Below are 9,741 nucleotides of genomic sequence, written 5' to 3'. Positions count from 1 at the left end.
TTTAAAATATGGGAAGAAAGTAAAATAAAACATTTTTAAAATATGCTCCAAAATTATATTGAAATTAAAGTACTGTTTTAAGAAATACAGTTCACGTGTTTGCCTGTCTTTACAGTAAATGTAGACTTACGGGTGTAAAATTTATAACTCAAAACTTAAATTGGGATTTATTGCTAAAACCTTTGAATAATGCAAATCATTTTAATTGCATTTGACATGATCTTATCATACAAATATAAAGGCTGTAGTATGTTAAGCGTATGAAATATGCACTCTCGTTTGATGAAGGGTTTACCTTGTTTTTATTATTCTTCATCAAATAGATATACTAATGAAACTTGTCTCTATCCTATAAGGGATCTATCTAGTAAGGGATTAATGAGAATGACAAGCCTTATCGATTTATTTCTCTCTGTACATATTTAAGATAACATTTTTAAAATTTAAATAATATCTAGCTATCTAGTCCAGTTAGTAGGGGAAAAAACTTTTGCCATACAAAAGACGGTGGAGTAACAACTCTTTTAAGGTGATAGAACTGCTTGTGGTTCGATTACGACACCTAGCGCCACACCTTTTTTTGTCTAGTAACAGCAGTGTTGAGCTCTGTTGTATTCTGATTTGAAGAGTGTGGTGAAGGAGCGCTGTTGTGTTCTGGTTTGAAGAGTGTGGTAAGGTATGCATACTTTTCCAAGGCCTTCCAACTTAGTCCTGGGCAGCAGTGCATCTGTGGCCAACCTCTGCTAGGAATCTAATCTTATACAGGGTTGATAACTGACATCCATGAGCGACAGTAGCCACTTACTATTAGGTATATTATAAACAAAATTATATAATATGTTGTTTAGGTATGTATTCTGATGTAAAATTCAAATTCGTGAACTTGAGGAGTGACCGTTCCGACCGCCACATCTGTATTATACCCCAATAGTTGATGCTACGACTAAATCATTCAATTAATACTTGAAGAGAAAATTTTACATTTCTTATTGTTTGGACATTATTTTTGCTCACGTGTATGTGAATGATAGCAGTGTAAACATGAAAATTTGATCACAGATTACAATTTATTGGAACAAATATCACTATATTATTTTTAACGCTCTTTTACACCAAAATAAGATTACATGGCAGAATATTCCAAATTACTCACTAGGTGGTGGTAATTTAGAATACATTTCGCCATATAATCCTATTTTGATGTAAGAAAGTGGTATATAATGTTATTTATTCCAACAAAAATTGTAATTTGTAAACAAATTTTAATCTTTATGCTGCTATAACTCAATACATGTGAGACGTCCAAAAAATTGTTGAAACAATAAATGTGTATTTGTTTTTTCACTTAGTTTGTTTTGAACCTCTTTGTCGTAGGATCAACTGTTGAAGTATTATATTGAAGAATACAGAATTTAACACCTTTCATCCAAGGCGGCGGTCCGAGCGGGCACTGCTCAGGTCACAAATTTGGATTTTTCATCAAAGTACAAACCTTAACAACATATGTAAAAATTGTCACTAAACCACCTTTTGTATGGCAAAAATCCTCACTGACTGGAGTAATCCATAAACTCAATATCATTTGTTTTGAGAATATTTACAATAATGGAAATCGTAAGAAACGAGAAGTATATTTTTAGGCGCAATTTCCTACGTTCACCCCAAACTGACACCTACAAAAAATATATAAGTTATTATTAGCTATTTATTTCATGTCAGAATTACCAAATGGTCAAATTAGTGCAACATACCTTAAATAAATTGACACCAATTATGTGTGTGTATGGGAATAATTTTTTTTACAAAAAATAATAAATAAGGTACAAGACAACCTTTAATTTTCTAAATCTGTAATCACAAACATATGCATAACAACGTTTCATAACTTAGACGGTATTCGACTCCACGAATTCGGAACACGTGATTTAAATTCGATACCTTGTTTTCTTATTATGAGCTTCAATGAGCATGTACTGTACTCTTAATGATATGTAATTCATCAAAAAGTTGACGGATGGAGTACATCCAGCTCCATCGCAAATCGAAGGGCAAACGCCGTCAGCACGACAAAGGGCGTTTGCCCTCATTAATAAATTACAGCCATTCCTCGAGGATATAGACATCACATTATACTATAACATAACTAAGTACAGAGTCTAAATCACATGTTCCAAATTAGTGCAGTCGAATGCCGTCAAATCACATAGCCAACATACGTATCCGATGAGTTATGAAACAAAAAATAATTCATATGCACTTAATATCCATGATTGGTTTTAATTATTTAAAGTGTGTTCCACCAATTAAACCATTTTATAATTCTGATTTGTAAAAATAGCATACTAATGTATAAAAAAATAAATATTTTTGGTAGGTGTCACTTCATGGATTAGTGTGAAAAATCACCCCCAAAAATATGCTTATTGTATCTTACGATTTTCCATATCACATATAATCTGAAAAAAAAAATATGGAGCTTATGGATAGACATACATATACTGTTACATAATTTACAAATATAAACAGTTTAAATTTCATAAAGATATCTTAAATAAGTACTGAAAAAAATCGTTAAGGGTTGTCGCCCTGATAACTCCCTTACTATAAGGGCAAGAGACAAGATTAATTGGTATAACTATTTTAGATAAAGAACAATAAAAACAAGGCAAGAACCCTTCGTCTGGTGCGAGTGCACTTTTCACAAGCATAATCTAGTAGATCCATTTCTTTTATTTGATCTTTAAAATATTAATTTAACAGAAACAGTTGTGTGGGTTATTGTAGCAGATGTTGAGGGATAGTTAGTGAGATCTCTGAAGGCAACTCTTTGTACAGGATTAACCACTTCAGCTGCGGCAATAGTTGGTTCACAGTCAGTTGTAGGACTAGCCTGAAAACAAAAAATAAAAAATATGTATTCCTTGGTATAGCTTAAGTATATACACAATTACAAGTGAAGAGCTTCCAAAGAACCTTTTTGTCAGCTTTAAGTTTAATTTATTTTTAAAAATTACCTGAATTTTTGAGATCATCCAACCTGACTAGTTTCCAGTATAAAATATAAAAAGGTAAGGTATAAAACTACATAAAGATACTAACAATACCATTTACGACAAAAGACATGAATATGGAGGTGATTGGTTTTATATATTTATATCAAATTAGAGCAACAACTTACATGATACATTGAAATAGCATCTCTATTCGATTGCTGTTTAGACTCTTCTACAAAATCTGCATCTTGAAAATGCTTCTGACATAGCGTTCTGTGCTCAGAATGAAGTTTATGTAGCAATGTAAGCGTAGGTGCCCTTTCCAGGAAAATAAACTTTGCCCAATGTTCACAGCTGTGAATGAAACATAAGTTACCAAATTATTATTTGTATACAACTGTTCAGAAAAGCAAATTAAGAGGACAATGATTTTAGGGTTAAAGTATATAAATATTAAAGTATGTAAGCAAGTTTCCTTAGCTCATCACAAGTGACAGATGCAAAATCAACCCTCGAGATATAAAAGGATTAAGTTACATGCATGTTCGGAAAGACTAAAATAGGCTCTCCAATAATCTGTATGAATAATGGTGCCTTTCAAACATATATTTATATGTATAATGCCAATAAACCAGGACTATTTTATTTGGTGCTCCAAGGTTCACATAACTCTATTTATAGCATAGGATGTAAATGAGAGTCGTATTAGCGTCTTACTAGCAAATTTGACGATTGCTAATATTCACAATAAACGAATTAAAAATCGGCTAAAGTGATGAAGTTGTCTAATGTGTATATTATTATGTAAAGATATAATATTTATGTGAACATTGCGCACACGGTTTTTGATAGTGGAATATTTTTGTATTACACGGTTTTACAGTAATTTGTTTTTAGCGTAGGAGTTATTTAGGAAAATGATTTACTTATATACAAAATTAGCACGAAGAATCATAGAATTAAAGGTTTGATAAAATGGCTTCTAGCGATCATGTTAGGCACTTACCGGCTAAGTTCCTCAAAGTTACACCAGGCTTCAGAAATCGGAACAATTTAACATTATCTAAAGCTGGCGAACACCCACACTTAAAACATTTCCTTTTGGTGTCCTTATCTGCCATTGCAAATAAAATAACTACTTAACTAATAGAGTCCTGTCTCGAAAATAATAACCACTGATTACGAGCGGAGTTACAAACTCAACACACGAAATCGGTTCACTGGATTATGACTGCACTTTTAAAACACATAAACGGAGGAACACAAGCTCGACTCAACGTTGTAGCGAATTAAAAATGCAAGGAATTATGTCACACAGGGTATTACGCCGGAGGACATAAGACGCCATATTGTTTATTTTGTTTTTTTTTAATCTCCTGAGATGTTACTATACACAAAAATATTAAGAATATAAACTATATTTAAAATGGCAACAAAATTGAGCCCCCGTAGGTATAACCATTGCACTTACCTAGTTGACCCCCCCTGGCATATGACACGACACAATAACAAAGTCAAAGTCACAATAATAAATCTCAAAACAAAACTTGACAGTTTAGTACAGATAACACAATATGTTAGAGTTTACTTTGTCTGTGGTTCGGTGTATTTTTATTGTCTGATAAACTTTTGCGTGTAGCAGGGGAGCCACAGGCCATCATAATGTTGTTAGATTATTGGTTGGTTTCTCCCCGCCACCGCAGTTTCGCCGTGACCACGATCCTCCGTTAGGAGTATAGGTGTTCTGTGCCACGATCCATGCAACTGGTCGAAATATCGGCAATAAAGAAATTTAAAAACGCATATCGTGAGTACCCGTTACGTAATAAAATGTCTCATTTCCGCGATAATTTTAGTCTAAAATCATATACTGTTCCGGAATAGTCCATGGCTCAAATGCCATGCCGGGCGCCATCGCATCAATCATAGACTAAAGAGTTTGATACTTCTTTCTGTTGTCGATTCCATTAGTGCAAAAAATCAATATTGCAATTTTTCTTTCAAAAAGGGTAGGCGTCGATATTTGCTTTCGATCTTTAAGACTTCCGTTAGTAACTCGAACTTACTACTAGTAACTTCTCTTGCAATAATTTAATGATTACGTCAGCATTTATCAGTCTAATACAATGGAAATTAGTTACGCGCCATTGCAAAATTTGCAAAAGGAACACTTTCTGCCTGCCGTATCGATGATGTTGAATATCGGTGCTTTCCGACTCCATTGAAGGTAACGGATTTTTTTTATAATAAATAAGTAGCAGACGAGCATGCAGTCCACCTGATGGTAAGCTACTGCCGTATAGACATCTGTAATCAACCCCAGATAGGATTAGATATTCCTACCTCAGGTCGGCCACAGATGCGCCGCTACACCTGAGGACTAAGCTGGAACGCCTCGGAAAAGTCTGTCTCCTTTACCACACCCTTCCAACCGGAACACAGCAGCGCCTAACACTGCTGTTAGGTAGGTGCTGTTAGGTAGAAATAGGTGTGGCGGTGGTGCCGCCGGAGTCCAACCACAAAGAGATCTACCACCTTCATATTAATTTTATAGTTAAGATGTTGTTAATTTTAAAGCAGATGAGCATGCAGTCTACCAATAGGCAGCTATTGTCGCACGTGGACATCTTTAATCAACCTCAGATAAGATGAGTCCTACCTGAGGTTGTCACATACGCTGCTACCTCTAATGGCTAATCATTATTAATGATAAATCTATCCAGTTTCTACCTTTTTTTCCGTGGGAAAACTCTTCATAGATTCCTCTCGGCCCCGGGTCAGCTGAGAGGATATGCCAGACTCCTACCGGCTAAAACCCCACGGTGTTTCTCTGTACCTTTGTCGGGACCACGGGTACGCTAATAGCACTTAAAGATCGGAATTTGACAATGAAGAAACTTAAATGTCAATGGTCGGGAGGCAGTACATTAGATAGATTGAATAATAATTATGGATGTAAGTTATAATGCATCAGATATGTTCTCCCTTACCTTTCATATCAGAACAGCAGTGCTACAATACTATTACGTGCCAAATAGGTGTGACGGTAGTGCCTACACAGAGAATTATAAAGTCTAAAACACACATTTAGATTTTAGACATAATATCTTCAATATTAATATTTTTGGTAATGAACAAAAGTAAAAAGACAAATCTAATAAAATATATTTTTCTTGTTACAGATGGTGGACAGGTGACAACGGAAAGTTCCAGGTTCAGTCCCTGGCCGGACAAACATCGGAAGTTTTCAGCGTTGAGTTTCCTTTTACATGTATGTTGTACATTCACAAGATTGTTTGTTGTTCGTTGTCACAGCAACATTTTAAAAGTCATTTTGATGTTGTGTCTCAACAACAATCATTGCAAAAATCTCATAGATCACCATCAGTATTCTGTTCTCCTCTGAACATATTCCTCTTTATACCTGACTAGCTGACCTGGCAAACTTTGTACTGCCTCAAAATCTATTTATCAAATATATTTCATATAAAATATAGCCTATGTTACTCGTGGATAATGTAGCTTTCGAATGGTGAAAGAATTTTAAAATCTGTCCAGTAGTTCTTGAGCCTATTCATTACAATCAAACAAACAAACAAAGTTTTCCTCTTTATAATAGTATAGACAATCACATGATTGCCTTTGGTTTTGCTGTTATCTCCAAAGATTTATGTACAATTAAAGGTATAGTCCGTAATACTGCTAGTCCGCTATGAACATAGAAATAAATCGCATCGCCATAGCAAATTGTATGACTACTTCAGAGCGGACTAGCAAATTGGCGCGGACTATACATTTTCATCAGAGTGAAACAATTCAGTCTTATCTTTCTCTCAGCTCTTTGTATTTCTTCATCTGAACATGTTTTGTTTTCTTATTGCACTTTTCGTTTTTAGGGTTCCGTACCTAAAGGTTGAAAATAAACCCTATTATAGTCCACGCCAAACTGCTAGTCCGCTCTGAAGTTGTTTCTACCAGGTTCATTTCTATATTCAGAGGGGACTAGCAGTTTTACGCAGACTATACTAAGCCTCCGCTGTCTGTTCAAATCAAATCAAATAGTTTTTTTTATACAAACTTTTTGAACAATACCTCTACCACCACTTCACAAGATGTTTCGTTATGGAGAAGAAGCAGACAAAGAAACTCCATAACACACCTTTAAAAAAAAAAATGTTTTTTACTTTGACCAGGTCGGCGGTCCATCTTGCCGGTTGCCTTCCAACGTTTCTCTTGCCTTGTCGTGGCTTCTTGGTGACTTTGGGGTCCATCTGCCATCATTTCTTCTGCAGATATGCCCCGCCCAGGGCCGGATTTAGCCTTGGGGCAACAAAGGAGTGGAGGCCCCCTGGAGCCCAAATTATTTTCCGAATAAAATGAACAATTTTTTCAGTTGAGTTTATTAGTTTATAGTTTATTGAAAATAAATATTTTATTGTGAAACGCAGGTAGATTCTTCTAGTATTCAACAAACATAAATATAATTGGAAACAAGAATTATTTGATTTAATTTTAGTGTTAACAAACGAAAATTATCAATTAGTTTATTTATACATATGAAATTTAAAAAAAAATTGTCCAGGCACGGAATCGAATATCCAATCTCCGAGGCTGCGGCCAAGTACCATCCCACTCAGCCAGTGAGCCAGTGGCATACTCCCTCAAGACCAGTAGTGAATTGCAAGTGCTCATGACCATTTGAGATTTTGATATTTTACTGATTGTCTGACTGAGGTGAACAAAGATAGAACAATGATATTACTGTTAATTTTCAAGAATAATATAATCATGTTTGTACTGTAGATTAAGGTAAAACAGCGAAAAAAAATATCACAGGAAATGATATTTTTTTTACTAGTGTTTACTAGTCGGCATTAAAAAAAATCCGACGTCTCTTTTGTGGAGGCCCCGGGGCTGCCGCCCCGCTTGCCCTCCCTTAAATCCGGCCCTGGCCCCGCCCATTGCTATTTGCGGGGCGCGATGGTTCGAGCTATGTCAGTCACTCCTGTCCTCTTCCTGATTTCTAAATATGCAGATTGACATAACAATTATGCCTGATTCGACATTTTATAATGTGTAAAACCACTGCCACTTCATGGGGACTTTCTTACAGTTCAATTTTCTATGAGTTCATTCAATGCTCAATAAAAAAATTTGGGCTGATTTTATATATTTCTGCAATTTACATCTGCATCTGCAACATAATATGGTTAGAAAAATTTGGTGTAATTTGCAATTAATTTGGTTAAGTCGTTTTGGATCTACTATAGAAGTTTCACCAATTAAAATTCATATTAGATAAACTAATTTGCGCGCAAGTGTATTTGATGTTGAAGCTTACAATTCTGACATATTGTGGCCAAACTAAGGAAAGAAAAAGCGTTGTGTAAATTTTGGCCTCCAATGCCAAATGCGACGTTTTCTGTTGGGGTAGTCAAAATTTTGATATCATAAGGATTTGACCCAGAAGTCAAAAATCTTATCAAATATTGAAACAAGGCGGCGATTAATAAGCTTTTCTCCCGTTCCGCTATTCCTGTTCCAGTACCTGTTCCTGTTTCAATACAAAATCATTTAAGATACCTGCCATTCAGCATCCTGATATTAACTGATATTTTCGCGGGGCGCGCTGGTGGTTTGTTGCTGTGAGGTGTGGCACCGCGACCGTGTACGGGCGTACATATACGGACAGACTTTCGTACGTCCGGCGCCGGAAACCCGCTCGTAGTGTTACCTCGTATCGTCGAGGAGTTGGGCCTATACCCTGCTATACCGGTACGGGGGAAGGAGAGGCGGAGGAGGGGTGATGTTTTATAGAAACAAGAATGTTTAGAAACAACAAAAATAGGCCGGCCAAAGTCTATGCCCTATCCCTACCTAACCTCTTTCTCTTCTTCACTCTTCTGTATTCTGATTCACCAGTTTGATTGGTGGTATTTTTGATGTGTAACTATTGGTATTATTCTTGCAAGAGGTTATCTCTGTTGTCTTATTATTTAGTTTGAATTATTCGTAATATCAAAATTGACCAAATGGCTGAATAAATGTCAAAATTATTCGATTGTTCAATAGAAGCCACGTTGGTAGCCAAGTTCTTTGATGTAATATAAAAAAATATGATACCAAAACAGTTGCCTGTCTTTTTAAATATCTGTTAAGATAATATTTATCTTTTGTCATTTTTTAACATAGAGGAACATCAGCAAATTTGGAATACTGGTTTGTTTTTTGGGAATAAGTAGAGAAGAAAATGGCTTAGCGGAATAAAAAAAACTTTAAACGGTTATAAAAGTATTAAACTTTAATAATAAAAAGAATAAAACAAAACGAAAACTAAGAACATTATCAAAATTTTAATTAACCTAAAAATCTCCAAAAGCTTCATTTGACTTATGGTGCAGATAATTTGGAATATAGTATTCCAAATTATGATCACCTTTTTTTCTTTGACTTTGTATAAACTTTTTCTTACTATCTAATAAATATCTTATTATTGTAACAGTTTTATAGTTTTCAGTCTAGGTAATATTTTTTATAACAAAATAGCTTAAACTAATATAATTATCAAGTAATAATCAGTCAAAATAATCACAGATCAGTGTTAAATATGAACTTACATTACTGTTTTTATAAGTCATTAATTCTTGCAGTAATCACATATATAAATACCAGATTCATAACCACCACAATCTCCGTGAACCCACATTTCACAAATTAAGCATTTTACCCATTCTTCACCCCTTTTATC

At 34.9% G+C, this 9,741-nt stretch overlaps 2 long non-coding RNA genes across 2 annotated transcripts; one reads left to right on the top strand and one right to left on the bottom strand.

Moving 5' to 3' along the window:
- Positions 1–41: 41 nt before the first annotated feature.
- Positions 42–4,369, bottom strand: LOC140751196 (uncharacterized). Its single transcript, XR_012103282.1, has 3 exons — positions 4,000–4,369; positions 3,179–3,347; positions 42–2,890 (listed from the first exon to the last, which is right to left on the bottom strand). It is a non-coding gene; the product is annotated as an uncharacterized LOC140751196 (long non-coding RNA).
- Positions 4,370–4,970: 601 nt separating this feature from the next.
- LOC140751199 (uncharacterized) lies at positions 4,971–9,424 on the top strand. Its single transcript, XR_012103283.1, has 3 exons — positions 4,971–5,220; positions 6,176–6,264; positions 7,187–9,424. It is a non-coding gene; the product is annotated as an uncharacterized LOC140751199 (long non-coding RNA).
- The last annotated feature ends 317 nt before the right edge of the window (positions 9,425–9,741 follow it).

Source organism: Epargyreus clarus, unplaced genomic scaffold (genome assembly GCF_041222505.1).
Source record: "Epargyreus clarus isolate Ecla_fem2 unplaced genomic scaffold, WU_Ecla_fem_2.2 ptg000022l, whole genome shotgun sequence".
NCBI lineage: Eukaryota > Metazoa > Arthropoda > Insecta > Lepidoptera > Hesperiidae > Epargyreus > Epargyreus clarus.
Note: the sequence above shows the minus strand (reverse complement) of the source record. Positions and strands in the feature narration are given on the sequence as shown.